Source organism: Rhinatrema bivittatum, chromosome 11 (genome assembly GCF_901001135.1).
Source record: "Rhinatrema bivittatum chromosome 11, aRhiBiv1.1, whole genome shotgun sequence".
In the NCBI taxonomy this organism is placed as follows: Eukaryota; Metazoa; Chordata; class Amphibia; order Gymnophiona; family Rhinatrematidae; genus Rhinatrema; species Rhinatrema bivittatum.
The window spans coordinates 98,177,213-98,193,200 of record NC_042625.1 but is presented as its reverse complement, the minus strand read 5'-3'; the positions used below and the strand labels follow the sequence as shown (position 1 = coordinate 98,193,200).

The 15,988-nt window shown below is 44.9% G+C and overlaps 1 protein-coding gene and 1 long non-coding RNA gene across 6 annotated transcripts in view; both read right to left on the bottom strand.

The window, feature by feature from the left end:
- CSMD2 (CUB and Sushi multiple domains 2) overlaps positions 1-15,988 on the bottom strand; it is a 653,904-nt gene that overhangs the window by 288,125 nt on the left and 349,791 nt on the right. The window lies entirely within an intron of this gene.
- LOC115073563 lies at positions 3,993-15,562 on the bottom strand. Its single transcript, XR_003852051.1, has 3 exons — positions 15,506-15,562; positions 14,387-14,388; positions 3,993-4,036 (listed from the first exon to the last, which is right to left on the bottom strand). It is a non-coding gene; the product is annotated as an uncharacterized LOC115073563 (long non-coding RNA).

Genomic DNA, 15,988 nt, shown 5'->3' with positions numbered 1-15,988 from the left:
AATTCCAGAGTTTAATTGTGCACTGAGTAAAAAAGAACTTTCTCCGATTAGTTTTAAATGTGCCCCATGCTAACTTCATGGAGTGTCCCCTAGTCTTTCTATTATCTGAAAGAGTAAATAACCGATTCACATTTACCCGTTCTAGACCTCTCATGATCTTAAACACCTCTATCATATCCCCCCTCAGTCGTCTCTTCTCAAAGCTGAAAAGTCCTAACCTCTTTAGCCTTTCCTCATAGGGGAATTGTTCCATCCTCTTTATCATTTTGCTCACTCTTCTCCTAATAGAATATGCATACAAGCTCAACTAATGATGTAGTTGCTGTTTTGGTAACATACTATTGGTGAAATGCTATTTAATGTGTGCCAGATTGCTCACTAGAAACAACAATAACATTTCATGTTGTGCGATGCAGCAAGAGTGAGCTGAGAGGCACAGTGGCTGACTTGGATGATGATATACTAAAATGGAAACAGCTTCACAAAGGCAATTGCAGGCTCAAAAATTAGAAATAGCGCGCACACTCACCTTTATAAATGTTTTGCACGTGCTATTCGCTCTTTTTCTGCAAATAATTCTGCATTTGCAAAGTTATTAAACACCACCACCTTTCCATGGGTTAGCGCTATATTGCGGATTTCCGCATCTTCTAGAGTATTGCCCTCTGCGGACCATGGCCTGCCGGAAGTCACAAGTCCATCTCGCAGAAACACGTGACAGGGTTTTCTCAGCTGTGGGGACATCTATGTGGAATGCACCGCCAAAATATCTCCAGCTACTGCTGTGTGGCAAATCTTTTAAAGCTTGAAAGAGTTCCTTTTAAAGCAGGCCTTTCAGTGAGGATTAGTGATCCCCCTGCAGGCGGCAGAACTCCACCTTCTAGCCTGAGCTGATTATGTGAACTTTTTCTTTCTGTGATGTTAATCCATTTTCTTTTGCTGTTTTATTTCTTTTGACTTTTATTGTACCAGGCCATTGTGGACAGTTTAGGTTCCTCGTTTTTCTGAGATGTGTCATGTTCTATGTTTTTATGTGTTGTTTTTTTTTTTGAGGTATGTTTTTTCATGTAATCTGTCCTGCTCTGTCGATCAGTGTGGAATAGAAATTATTTAAAAGTAAATAATAATAAAGGTGCTAAATTGCTAAAGAGATGAAGAATCATGTAATTATGTGCAGAAAATCACTGAAAGTGGTGATTTTCCATGAAACTTAACTATGCCATGAGGAAGTGTAATTATATTTTTCTGTGATAAAGAGGCCAATTTTGCACAGAGCCATTTTCATAATATTTAAGGGAAAATGTCGATGTTACTGTCTCATTCCTGTGAATCCACTTATGAGTTAGAGCATCAGCCCCTTGGTGGGCTCTTGCCACATTAAACATGAAAGACGTTCCTAGCGCAGAGGTCTCAGCATCTGCCCAGACTCTGATCCTGGGGCTCCCTGCATGCTGAGAAGGGCAGGGATGGGCTAGTACTTGGACTGGACTGGATGCTGCTAAGGAACACAAAGTGCTTTATCTTCCCTTGATGACCTCCTTAGGATGGGATGTCAAACAAAGGTCCGCGCTACTCGGAGGTTGCTTCAGGTGTTAATTAATAGCAGGATAATCGTGCATGCAGATACATGACTGTCCCCACCTATTATAGTCAAGGGGACAGCACAGGGTACAAGACAGAATTGCATGACAATAATAATGCTGAAAAAATTAAACTCGTTTTTGCTGACAGAGTGGAACAGGAATTGACAGTGACTAATCAACAGAAATGCTTCATCAGAATCCTTTTATCAGTGGCTCCTCTTTCCAACATCCTCATGTCTTCAGGATAAGGCTTTAATACATTTTATACTGAGTCAGGCCACTTATGATCCGTCGGGGGAACAAGAATCTGTCACTGATGTCTTGCCCGGAGCTTACAGCACACAATAAATTCCTTAAAGCTGTGACTACCCCCTTACGAACATATTTTCTGCAGCCTCATTTACCGATGGAAATGGGAGTCCTGTACTTTCTATTTCACCTCTCATCATGAGTTTGCTCATTTAAACATGCGCAGATGAAATTCATAGGTAAATGTTTTGGGACATGTAAAATTCTAAAGGATGAGACTGAAAGTCAGAATGAAAATCTCTTGGTTACTGCATCAGCAATGAGGATGGTCAGCGAAGTCTGCCCACTCTTTAACTCCCAGGACAGGGAGCATGCTGCAAGACAGTGAAGAGACAGACCAGAACTGACCATGGCAGATATATTCTTAAGCTCATCAAGTCTGGGAACAGGGCAGCCTATCCCTTCGCTCGACATTAATATTCATCTTTCAGAGCCACGTTATGTGGCGACATTTACTATATCTCTACTTCAAGATCTTAAAGAAGGGTGGAATGCATTCTGCTCGCTGATGACAGAAAAGGAGCAGTCGAACCAGTCATTCCTGTCCACACTTGTAAGGATCTATCCTAGGTGTAGCTACCTGTACTGTGTGACCTCTTGTAAGATATCGCTCCTTGTCCAGGGCGAGTTTTGTCATCCTCCGACAGTTCTATTGATAGACCAACAATTCTTCCAATAATTGCAAAAGAGAGACCTCATTTTCTGCAAACTGCATTCCTACATTTTGAAATCTAAGAACATGGCATCATTCTTTTCCATGGCACTTTTCTTTTTCTACATCCCTGTCTGTCAAAACAAGAGCTTTTCCCCTTCAAACCTTAACGGCCATCTGGACGAAGGATGCCAACGTCACATCAGCTGTCAAAGGCGTGGAGCATTGCCCCAGGACCCGGCCAGGAGTTGTACAGAGAAAGGTGGACAAGAGAGCTGGAGGGGATCCCAGCGGTAGGGAGGCTGAGCTCATGTCCCAGTCACTGGAGTGATGATGACTGATCCTGGCAAAGGCTCCGCTGGTACGCAGCCTGTCACTGCCAGCATCAGCAGGAATGGAAAAGCAAAAGGGTACAGGCAGCCTAATGGCAAAATGAATATTTCACAAGACGCTGGGTATGCTACAGCTGCAAAACAAGCTACCTTAGAGCAAAGACATCAGATGTACATTAGTGAGCCACAAGATGATGTCAGCAAAGGCCATATTCTGACCGAGCTGCTGGAGCAGGTGCCAAATGATATTCTCACTGAAAAACAATTATTTCACCCAGCATTTGGAGGGGCTACAGCAATGTCACAGTGAAAAGCAAAGCAGGCTTTTCTGTGGTAAGAGCGTGGTGGCAATAATCCTTCCTGGACACAGCATGTGCTGGCCTGGGGGATGCATTCGCTCTTCCAGTCAGGCCCGTAAGCCCTCATCAATGCCCCTAATAATGGCGATCAGTATTTAAGTAATTTATCTGCCAGCTTATGCTGTCTCTGCAAACTGAAACACCTATCTTTAAGCACAGTGCAGAAACAAATGAAGGCATCTTACTAAGAGAGTAACGTGAACGGAGTACAGTATTACTGAAGCGACAGTATCACAAGATGGTGTGCGGCGAGGTGAAAAGCTGAGGACAAGCAGCCAATGGGCTCAGATCCAAGGAAAGGAGACGTGCAAACCCATTGCCACGCTGACCCTCCTTGTGACCTTGGACATGTCACTTTCATTTTCCCTCAGGTGCCCATTTATACTGTAAGCTCTTCTGGTTAGGGACCTTTATACCCAAATACTAATAATGCTGTAAGTTGCCTTGACATTATGTTATAGAAACACAGAAACATAATGGCAGAAGATGACCGTGTGACCTGTCTAATCTGCCCATCCACCCAACAATTCAGCTTTACATTCCCCATCACTCCCTCAGAGATCCCCTGTACTTATCCCGGGCTTTCTTTAATTCGGATAATTTCCTTGTCTCCACCACTGCCGCTGGGAGGCCGTTCCATGCATCCACCACCCTGTCCGTAAAAAAATATTTCCTTAGATTATTCCTGAGTTTACCCGCATTTCTCCCTCATCCCATGACCCCTCATTCTAGAGCCGCCTTTCCATTGAAAATCTCCCCTCCTGTGCATGGAAACCTCTGAGATATCTGAATGTCTCTATCCTATCTCCCCATCTCACCTTCCTCTGTTTAGATCTCTAAGTCTATCCCCGTATACTTTATAATGAAGATCACTGGCCATGTTAGTAGCCCCTTCTGGCCCAACTCCATCCTGTTTCTATCCTTATGAAGGTGCGGTCTCAGTATTCAGGTGAGGTCTCACCAGGGACCTATACAGGGGCAGCATCACCTCCCTTTCTCTGCTGACCAGTCCTCTCCCTATGCAGCCAGGCATCTTTCTGGCTTTTACCATCGCTTTATCCAGCTGTTTAGCCAACTTAAGATCATCAGATACAATCGTCCCCAGATCCTACTCTTCCTTTGTGCTCAGAAGAATTTCACCTCCAATATTGCACCTTTCCCTTGGGTTTTTGCATCCTAACGGGCCGATACAGTAAAAACCATGGGAGAGCCAGCGCTCCGAGGCGAGCGCCCGCTCTCCCGACGCGCACCCAGGCCATTCTCCTGGGCGTGCAATTCAGTATTTAAATGAGGGCTCGCGGTAAAAGGAGGCGCTAGGGACACTAGCGCGTCCCTAGTGCCTCCTTTTTGACAGAAGCATCGGTTGTCAGCGAGTTTGACAGCCAACGCTCAATTTTACTGGCGTCGGTTCTCAAACCCACTGACAGCCACGGGTTTGGAAAACGGACACCGGCTAAATTGAGCATCCGTCTTCCAACCTGCGGCCCGTGGCCAGATTTTTAATTTTTTTTTACTTTTGTGGCCTCCGACTTAATATCGCTATGATATTAAGTCGGAGGGTGTACAGAAAAGCAGTTTTTTCTGCTTTTCTGTACACTTGCCCGGTGCCTTTGGCATGTGTTAATTTCTGAGAGTAAAATGTGCGGCTTGGCTGCACATTTTACTTTCTGTATCGCGCAGGAATGTCTAATAGCGCCCACAACATGCATTTGCATGTTGTGGGCGCTATTAGTTTTGGGAGGGTTGGCCGCGCGTTTTCCACCGCTATTACCCCTTACTGCATAAGGGATAAAAATAGCGCGTCGAAAATGTGTGGCCAAACCGGGGCTGAATGTGCTCAGCCGAGCGCACCATACTGAATCGGCCGGTAAATGCATTACTCTGCATTTTTAGCATTAAATCTTAGCTGCCAGATCCTAGACAAATCTTTCCTGACAATCCTTCTGCCATGTTGCTCATGAAAATGTTGAAAAGAACCATCCAAGGACCGATCCCTGAGGCCCACCACTAGTAAGAACCCCCTCCTCGGAGAAAACTGTTTACCACTACCTTTCTCACCTCCCATTCAGCCCGTTTCTGACCCCATCAGACATAACAGGGGCCACACCATTTATTTATAAGACTTCTGTGCAGAACCTCGCTGAAGTCCAAGTACAGTGCGTCTAGCGCTCTCCCTGGATCCAACTCAAAGAAATTGCTCAGATTCATGTGACAAGATTTACCTCTGGTAACTCCCTGCTGCCTCGGATCTTGCGATCCATTGGACTCCAGAAACTGCACCATCCTCTGTTTTGGCAGCGATTCCATTAGTTTGCTCAGCACAGAGGTCACATCAGCCAGCGACCTTCCTTGCACATAGCTCAGCCTAATATTGTTTGTAAAAGTAAAAATAAAATCTTCAAATTCTATTTGAATTCATATTCACTTGATCAATACATAAGTAAACCCGGAGACCGCATGTAAGGCACGAGAGTGAACTCAATCCCCAAGGGGAAGCAGAGGAGAACACGATGACATGCGGCATCAGAAACAAAGGATACAAAATGCAAATCTGATTGTAGCCTGAGCTGGAAAGCTGCTGAGGAAGGGTAAGACATGAATCCTGCTTAACTTATCCAGAGCTACTGCAACCGAGAACAGCCTTTGCAGACTACAGAGCTAGTGTCAGCAGAATAACCAGCAGAGTCACACTGCTGAGTGCCTTCCTGCGCTGACCCCGTCGTGTTACATCTAGATCAAATCTCAGCGCTGCCACCACCCCTGCTAAGTCTGAAAAAGTTCACCCAGGCCGCACGTCACCCAAGACATGAAGGTGCCCGCCCTTATTCCCAACACCAGGGCTAATGATGGTGGTAGTGCGAGAGTGCAGAGCCTTCAGGTGACCCCACCAGGCCATGGTGAACATGCTCATGGACCTGTTACAGCAGGAGACAAGACTACAGCAGCTAAGAGGACTAAATAAAATTGCACGGAGCCATGAAGACAAGCAGGGGATAAGGTAACTTATTTTTATGCCCAAGCCTTTATGGAGTCACAAACACTGGCAGAACGATGGATAGCAAAGTAAGTGCTGCAAAAAGCACCTGATGCATTGCTAACAGAAGCGTCAGTACCAGTGCTGTTTTGCATTACATATGAAAGATAAAGGATGGTCCCAAAAGCACCTGATGCATTGCTAACAGAAGCGTCAGTACCAGTGCTGTTCTGCATTACATATGAAAGATAAAGGATGGTCCCAAAAGCACCTGATGCATTGCTAACAGAAGCGTCAGTACCAGTGCTGTTCTGCATTACATATGAAAGATAAAGGATGGTCCCAAAAGCACCTGATGCATTGCTAACAGAAGCGTCAGTACCAGTGCTGTTTTGCATTACATATGAAAGATAAAGGATGGTCCCAAAAGCACCTGATGCATTGCTAACAGAAGCGTCAGTACCAGTGCTGTTCTGCATTACATATGAAAGATAAAGGATGGTCCCAAAAGCACCTGATGCATTGCTAACAGAAGCGTCAGTACCAGTGCTGTTTTGCATTACATATGAAAGATAAAGGATGGTCCCAAAAGCACCTGATGCATTGCTAACAGAAGCGTCAGTACCAGTGCTGTTCTGCATTACATATGAAAGATAAAGGATGGTCCCAAAAGCACCTGATGCATTGCTAACAGAAGCATCAGTACCAGTGCTGTTTTGCATTACATATGAAAGATAAAGGATGGTCCCAAAAGCACCTGATGCATTGCTAACAGAAGCGTCAGTACCAGTGCTGTTCTGCATTACATATGAAAGATAAAGGGTGGTCCCAAAAGCACCTGATGCATTGCTAACAGAAGCGTCAGTACCAGTGCTGTTCTGCATTACATATGAAAGATAAAGGATGGTCCCAAAAGCACCTGATGCATTGCTAACAGAAGCGTCAGTACCAGTGCTGTTCTGCATTACATATGAAAGATAAAGGATGGTCCCAAAAGCACCTGATGCATTGCTAACAGAAGCGTCAGTACCAGTGCTGTTTTGCATTACATATGAAAGATAAAGGATGGTCCCAGTTGTACTGGGCACCGCTGGTCTTCATATGTTGCCTCTACACCTTGCAGCCTATGAACTCCAGAAGGAGATGCTCTTTAGGAGAATGTAAGTACCGAAGGGAAGCTTGAGATTATGCTTAATGTCCCCTGGTTTATGAGCGAGATTCACCTCCCTGATGGCGTGCACAAAGTAAACCCATCTGCAGACACTACCCCATGCCCATCAGCTAACGTATGAGAACCAGCATATGCTCTGAATTTGTGCTGAAGGAAGTACTCTTATGCCTCAAAGTATACTTAATGGCAACAACAGATCCAGACCCTCGAAAAGTAAACTGCCACAAACCCGTTCCACCATTAACCTTGGACAAAAGTTCTGAAGAAGAGAAGGAATGAGTGAAAGCCCACTAGATAGCAACAGAATTTGGTGGCCTGTATACAAACAGGCAGCGCGGCTGAGCCACTGAAAACTGTGTAAGCATTATAAGCCTTGTGTTACCAGAAAAACATGGGGCTCAGGATCCCGAGAGAACTGCAGAGGATGGAAACTTTGTGATCCCATGGCTTAAGAGTGAGGTTCATGCCTGTCATGGTACGTGCAAGAGTAACTCATCTGGAGACACTGCCCCAGGGGAACAGCCGAGATAGCTCCCGGCTTACTCTCAATATCTTGGATCCTGTCATCAGCAGGGGCAGAGACCCAGAGCACCAGAGTCAAGCAGGGTATTCTGGCTGCATCTCGTTATCAGCAGATTGCATCTTCTCTCACTTTGCTGTGAAAGATGAGAGAGAGCTCCAGGTAGCACTGAACACATTCTGTGCCTCTGACCACAGATAAATCTGCCCATGAGAATGTCGTCAATATATTTTTATTTGCTTAGAGGAGTTGCGGGCCTGGAACACAGAGCTGTGCATTCTCAGGCTCCAAGCCCTGCATGAGTAGCAGGTACGAGCTGATGTATTTTACTGTCAGAAGACTAGGAGCACTCTGGGCGGGGTTCAGAAGTACGCCCGGTGCTTTGCATGCATACGTTACCATTAGCGCCTGCTATATGACTCGCACAAGTGAAATAGGATTTCTCTGTTGTCTGCAGTTTCTGAGTGAAGTGCTAGAGGGTCTTGACCTGAACTAGTGGTGATTCCAAGTATGATATAGTACGTATTTCCAAAATGGTATTTGCACATACTTTACAAAATACTCTGCCTCTGCACATAAATCAGGGTTACTATGTGTACATGTTATATTTTTTCAACACGGCACATGCGTGTATTTTTATAAAATAGGTAAATAAAGTATGCACTTTCTCACACTGGGAAATATTTGCGAGTACTGATACATAATATGTTCGGAGTGAAGGCCTGCGCCAGCTCCCAAAGTTATTAATGTAAATCGTTTTGATTTTTATGTAAATCGTTGTTACACCTGTAAACCGGCGTGAAGGCCTTCGCCAAACTTCGGGATACAAATAAATAAATAGAATAAAAGCGTGTAATTTCTGAGCAGAATTACGCAATGTTTCATAAACCATGCAGCTCCCGCCATACAATTTATAAGACGCTAGCATAAATCGGACGTATTTGCGTGTAAATGCTGTACTGCAGATAGGTTTGAAAGTTAGGCTCTCCCCACTTATGCACTCTACGTGCAGAGTTAGACCAGGGGCCCTGAGAAAGAGGGCGGCATCTACATGCACAGAAAATATCATCTTTTTATTCCTGAAACCTCTCCCTCCCCTTTTATTAGCCAAAGCGGCTAACAGATGCCGTGAAAGCCTTATTCCTCTTTAGTGGACTCTTGCAATGGAGGCAGACTTAAGTCCATGCAGGTGATCACCTCCCTCGGTCACTAAGGTCCCTTTACTTAGCAGTTCAGTGCTGCGTTCCTTCTGGAACTGCTGACTGACCGTACTGCTCAATGCATGACACCGAGGGCCTTCCAGTCTTCAGAAGCCAAACCATGCGGTCCAAGAAACTAACAGGTTTGCCCAGCAGTTCCGTGACAACAGACAAACTGTGCTCTGGGGTGATTCAGAAAGCTTCCCCCCAGCAGGATGGACACAAGTAGCACTCACAGCCAATCATTCTGTCAGCACGCGGCATTGAGAAGCGGCTGCAGAGGTGAAGCTGTCAGGAAAGCTGATTAAAGGCTGCTTTCAGAGACCACATGTCTTCCATAGCATGGAAACTCAGCCTCTCGCCCAGGGCTGCAGGCCGGGCACAACAGCTGCTCAGCAGAACCGTGGCTGGGTCCGACACAGACACGGGAGACTCCCCTCCAGCAATGACTTTCCAATCTCTTCTGTGAGCAGAAAAGCAAACATGGCAATTCCTCTTAGCAGTTATTATGCACAGCGCCTTTCCCCCATGGCCATTAATAATGATGCAGCTTCATGGTGACTACGTAATATGTGATGGGCAAATAGTGACGTAGGACCAGGCCAGTCAGTCCTCTTCTTAAAACCAAAATCACTGGCCCTACAGATAGGCATGGCTTTACCAATCTATTAGATTTTATTTGAAGGTGGAGAAAGCTGAGCAGGTTAATCTATTGAAGTTTGATTTTCAGAAAGGATTTGACACGCCTCAAGAAATTAAAAAGTCATGGGATAGCAGGCAGGGTCCTGTTGTGGACTGATAACTGCTTACAAAGGACCTGTGAACACAAAGAAACCGAGTCTCAGGATTATAAAAAACAGGGACTAGAGGGTAGGGCTAAATGTTCAGTTTTCCAAATGGAGAAAGAATATGTCCTGGGACCTGTGCTGTAACCATCCATAAATGATCTGCACAAGGAAGCAAAGAGGGAGGTGAGCAAATCTGCAGATAACACAAAAGAAAGTGGACTGTGAGAAATTCTGCAAAGACCTTGTGAGACTGGGAGCCTGAATGGCAGATGACATTTAATGTGGACAAGTGCAAAGTGATGCACATAGGGAAAAATAATCCCAACTATAGGTACAGTATTAGGAGTCACCACCCAGTGAAAGGACCTCGCACTTACGCGTGCAGTGGACGTCAATAAAGCAAATAGAAAGTTAGGAACTCTTTGCACAAAGAGTTCTGGATGCTGCGTTTATCCACTTGGAGATGTATCATTAAGGGTCAACAAACACCTTTTTTCTTGGGAATTTTAAACCTCCATGGCTAGCTTTCCAGCATTACGCTCGCCTCATCAAGTCCGTGAAGATTCACTCAGCTCACAATCTGCTTGCCAGAAGTCATGGCCAAGATGACGAGCATAGTGAGGTTTAAAAGAGGTTAGCACAAGCTCCTGGAGGAAAAGACTTGGGAAAGACATGGCTTATCTCTTGGAGTGGGCAACAAGAAACAGATCAACTATTTGGGATCTGCCAGATATTTGTGACCTGAACTGACCACTGTCTGAGACAGGTTGCTGGGCTCAATGGATCTTGGTGTGAACGAGCATGGAATATCTTATGTTTGTCCCTTTTCTATTACCCACCACAGATCCTATCTGGTCTCTGGCTTTACTCCATCCAAGAATCATTTTTGCTTGTCCCTACCTTCCTGAATTCCAATAGCTATTTTATCTATTGAGAAACTATCCCGTGCACTTTCTACCCTTCCTGTAAAGAGCAGTTTCCTGTATTACTCCTGAGTGCACTCCCTTCCCGTAACCGCACCTTATCATGACCTCTTATGCTAGGGTTTCCATGCGTTCCCCTCCACATGGAGACTTAAGCACCCCTTGCCATGCTGACTGGTTCTCTTGCTTGTACCACTGGCCTCAATATCCTGGTGAACATCTCCAAAGGTCTTGCTCCCTGCTTTTTCCCCTCCGCCTACATTTGCAGTACTTACCTTGAGTTTCCTTTCCTCTGAAAAATACTTCTTGTGCATTATTTATAACAGTGCTGCATCACGGCGATCATTTTCACCACTAGCAGACAGTTAAAGAGTGAGTCTGTATGAAGAGCATCTAGTAAAGTTACAGTGAGCAGGAGTGGCAAGCCAGCTGATACAAAAAACCTCATTACAGTAAGAGTTTACCCTGGTGTTCTGGGATTGTGCCTTGAAAAGAAAGGTACTAATGTTATTCTATTTTCTATGTTCCATTAGGTTCCAACAGTAATACCGTGTGATGAAAATTTGCTAATGCAGCCGAGAATCACAGATGTCAAATGCTGAATCCCCTGAAGAAATCCCGTACAGGTTAAGCAGAAGCCACTTCCAATCCTGCCCGCAGAGGAAAAGCAGGCCAGCTGTTCCTTACAGCAGAGGGGAGCAGCCACACCGCTTCCCTTGAGTTTACAGCAACACAGCAGTGGTGGTGGAGAGGAATGGCACCATTTGTCTTGCATGGACGTGTGCAAACCTGTCTGCCACGGGTGGGACACCTGGCATGAGAATTTGGCAGAATGCCATGTCATCTTGATGTTCATTACCTCAGACAATCCAGAGATGGCTTTGTCAATGCTTAGGGGTTACCAGATTGGAAAGCACTTAAGAGATCCTGGGTGGAAGAAAGGAGCCGTATAAATGGGAATTCATGAGATTCCTTGCTTCTAGTAGCAGAAGAGAAAAGATGCCCACAGAGACATTTATCCAGCTTTACCTCATTACACAGCATCCTTCAGAACACAATGTTTGTTTTTTACATATGCACATATCTGGTGCATTGTTATTACAATAAATTATATTCCCAACAGGAAGGATTAGCAATCAAGCCAGAGAGAAGAATCCTATATTCTTGACGCCTGCAGAAAATGAAGCATTATTTAACTGAGATGGTGAAGTGAAGTGTGAAAATGTTTTGCTATTTAACAGCCTAATCTGAGAAAAGGCTGAAGGAGCTGAGCAAGCCTCCTTCAAAAAGAACTGAGGAATGGAAACCATGTGCAGTATATCCAGGACCGTTTGCACACAGCAGAGGGGAGCAGCTGACAAACTACTTCCAGGACCTCTCAAGAGAGAAACTCAGGGGCAAAGATTTAAAACTAGGAGCAGAGAAGTGATGAATGAACTCAAACACAAATGTGTTTTTTCAAGCCAGCATTGCAAAACAGCCTCTTTGAAAATGTGGCCATTGTCTAGCCATGGGTTTATTTATACAGGGCAAAAGCATTGCAGAGGGTGCAGAGTTAAAGTTGCAGTCCCCACAGAATAAGCAAACCACAAAACAAACATTAGCTCCTCACCAGGTAATTCAATGAATTGTCTGCTGGCAGAGAGCTGGAAAAGCTGCTCCCTCTCCTCCATGGTGCCAGCAGCAGGGCGGTGCTGCAGGCTGATCAGCTCAGCCAGGGTCTCCAACTCTGGGCACATGGCCAGTACTGCTGCTACCTAGTGGCCAGAAGGGAGAACTGCATCCTGTCATTGGTGCAGCTGCTCTTCACTTGCATGTATAAATCTTTTCCTGCATTATTTTCATTATATATATATATATATATATATTATCTATAGATGAGTTTCACTTATATATAAATATGTATTTTTGTAATACTGTATCATTTGTTTTTTTTTTTTAAGAACAGAAGAAATTGCCATAGTGGATCAGACCAAGGTCCATCAAGCCCAGCATCCTGTTTCCAACATTGGCCAATCCAGGCTATAAGTACCTGGCAAGTACCCAAAAACTAAGTCTATTCCATGTTCCCGTTGCTAGTAATAGCAGTGGCTATTTTCTAATTCAACTTGATTAATAGCAGGTAATGGACTTCTCCTCCAAGAACTTATCCAATCCTTTTTTAAACCCAGCTATACTAACTGCACTAACCACATCCTCTGGCAACACATTTCAGAGTTTAATTGTGCGTTGAGTAAAAAAGAATTTTCTCCGATTAATCTTAAATGTGCTATTTGCTAACTTCATGGAGTGCCCCCCTAGTCTTTCTATTATCCGAAAGTGTAAATAACCGAGTCACATCTACTCGTTCTAGACCTCTCATGATCTTAAAGACCTCTATCATATTCCCCCTCAGTCGTCTCTTCTCCAAGCTGAAAAGTCCTAACCTCTTCAGCCTTTCCTCATAGGGGAGTTGTTCCATTCCCCTTATCATTTTGGTTACCCTTCTCTGTACCTTCTCCATCACAACTATATCTTTTTTGAGATGCGGTGACCAGAATTGTACACAGTATTCAAGGTGCGGTCTCACCATGGAGCGATACAGAGGTATTATGACGTTTTCCATTTTATTAACCATTCCCTTCCTAATAATTCCTAACATTCTGTTTGCTTTTTTGACTACCATATAACACTGAGCCGACGATTTCAATGTATTACCCACTATGAAGCCTAGATCTCTTTCCTGGGTGGTAGCTCCTAATATGGAACCTCACACTGTGTAACTACAGCAAGGGTTATTTTTCCCTATATGCATCACTGTGCACTTGTCCACCTTTTTTTTTCCCCAAAGAGAAGTGTGGGAAGATGTGTAATAGTGCAAAGCACCTGTGAGTAAATGCTTACAGCGTCACCTCTTGTACATCATCTTCATCGTTTAGTCATAGTGCTTGCTGGCAGCTGAACCCTTGAAATAGCACGCATGCTGAGAAGTTAATACATAGTTCAAGGCAGATGTAAAAGTTTAGGCCTGAACAAGCAAGGCAAATAGTATACAGAAGAAAGCACAGATACTATTACAGCCTAAGGTGCATCAGCCATTCATTCATTAGCTTGCACGTACATGAGAAGACGTCTGGGTCTTGTTTGGAATGCACACCTGACGTCACTGTCCTGCATGCACAAACGGCTTTAGTTCATAGGCCCCTCTGAGATGCAATGCAGAACCAGAGCTTATCCATGCATGCACCAAGGACCAGAGAGCCCCTTCTCATTTAACGTAGGCTGACCCAGTCCTAGTTTTGGCCCTGTGCTGGCAGTGAAATGTCATTCTGACTTACTTCAGAAAAGCAGGACCACATCGCCATGTACTGAATGGGATAAAACCAGGGCTGGTCCTAGCTGGTCAACTTATGCTGATCCATGACCTTGAGGAAACCGCTGCTCAGAAACATTGAAGGAAACCTTTGACGGGCATGCAGAGAGGAAAAAGTAATCCGGCCAAAACCCTCCACTCTGAAACAGTGATACAGAGGCTGAGCAGTTTATTTGTACAACGTAAAGCAAACTTTCAGCCCAATGCTAGGAAGGAAGGGTAACGTCTGAGGACACATTTAAATGCTGCCATTAAAAGAAATCAATCAGATTCTGTTTCATATGCAGAATGCTCTTTCTTCAGACTCGGAAGGTTAAGCCAACTTTTAGGAAATGTGTCTTAGAATTTTAAAAGCTTTTAGTATTTTGAAACCTGACATGACAGAGAATGCTTTTCCACAGAATAATTAAGAAATTAAATAATCTGTGTATGTAGAGAAGGTTTCAGGGAGCTGCTGACTCAGGTACAGGATTGTCTGTGCAGACGCCAGTGGGAACTGCTCATGGCAGGCTTTGTAAGAGCTCTAGGCCAAGATCCCCCAACCCGTGTGCCTTCAGCCCCGGTCAAGTGTTGCATGGGGAAAGTCATCGGCATCTGGGCTCTGCGCGCAGCACTTCACAGCGCTGGATCTTAAACACGTAGGAGCTACTTCCTGAGAATATGTATAGCCATGCACGCTCCTTCTCCTTCCCAACTTTCGCAGGAGTCCTGGCGTGTGGGAATTAAGCAGCACGCAGGGCACGTACAGCACCCACAGTCCTTCAGGCTGAGTGCACGGGGGGAGCAGGCACTGGACTCACTCTATAGGTCAGGAGCAGCAGGCTGCCCTCCTATACAGGGGGAAGGGGTCCATGGTAAGGGGCGCATGCGTCACTCCTCCCAATCTGTCCATTTGTTGTAAAATTAGGAGGAGATTGCTGGGGTTTTCGGTGCTTCCCTAACTCTTCTTCTGGCCGTGTCTGCACTGCTGCTCTACAAAGGTAGCTACGCCACACAACATTTTTGTACTGTAGCTGTGTCTTGGGCTTGAAAAGGTTGGGAAATACTGCTCTAGCCAACAGCGGTAAAGACTCAGCATTTTATCTGAACTTAGAAACACTGAAATATGATGACAGAAAAAGGCCATTTGTTCTATCCAGTCTGCCGATCAACTTAACAATCCTGGGCTTGTCCCATGCATTCCTGAATGCAGATACTGCCCTTGTATCCAGCACCTGCACTGGGAGACTGTTCCATGTACCCACCATCTCTCTAAAGAAAGATTTACCAAGGTTACCCCTTTATAACATCATCCCATGAGTCCTCCTTTCCATTACTTGAAGGTATTTAAATCTCTCTATCACATCTCCCCTATCTCACCTTTCCTCCAGGGTGTTCATGTTTACATCTCTAAGTCTATCCCCATGTGCTTTATAATGAAGATCACTGACCATTTCACAGTAGCCTCCCTCTGGCCCAACTCCATCCTGTTTCTATCCTTATGAAAGGTGCGGTCTCAGTATTCCAGGTGAGGTCTCACCAGGGACCCATACAGGGGCAATGTTACCTCCCTTTTTCTGCTGACCAGTCCTCTCCCTATGCAGCCAGGCATCTTTCTGGCTTTTACCCACTTGTTTGTCCACTTTAAGATCAACAGGTGCAATCACTCCCTAAAGATAAATTAATTAGATTCTCCTCACCCTATGAATGTATGTTAGGCTGGTCTCGAAGAGACTGTCACTGTTGTTAAGACAGCAGTTTGGCCGTCATGCTGATTCAGTCCCTCCACGCTCTCCCGGGCACAAAGCAGTACCAATTGTGAGAGTTTTTGAAAAGTGGAAACTGAA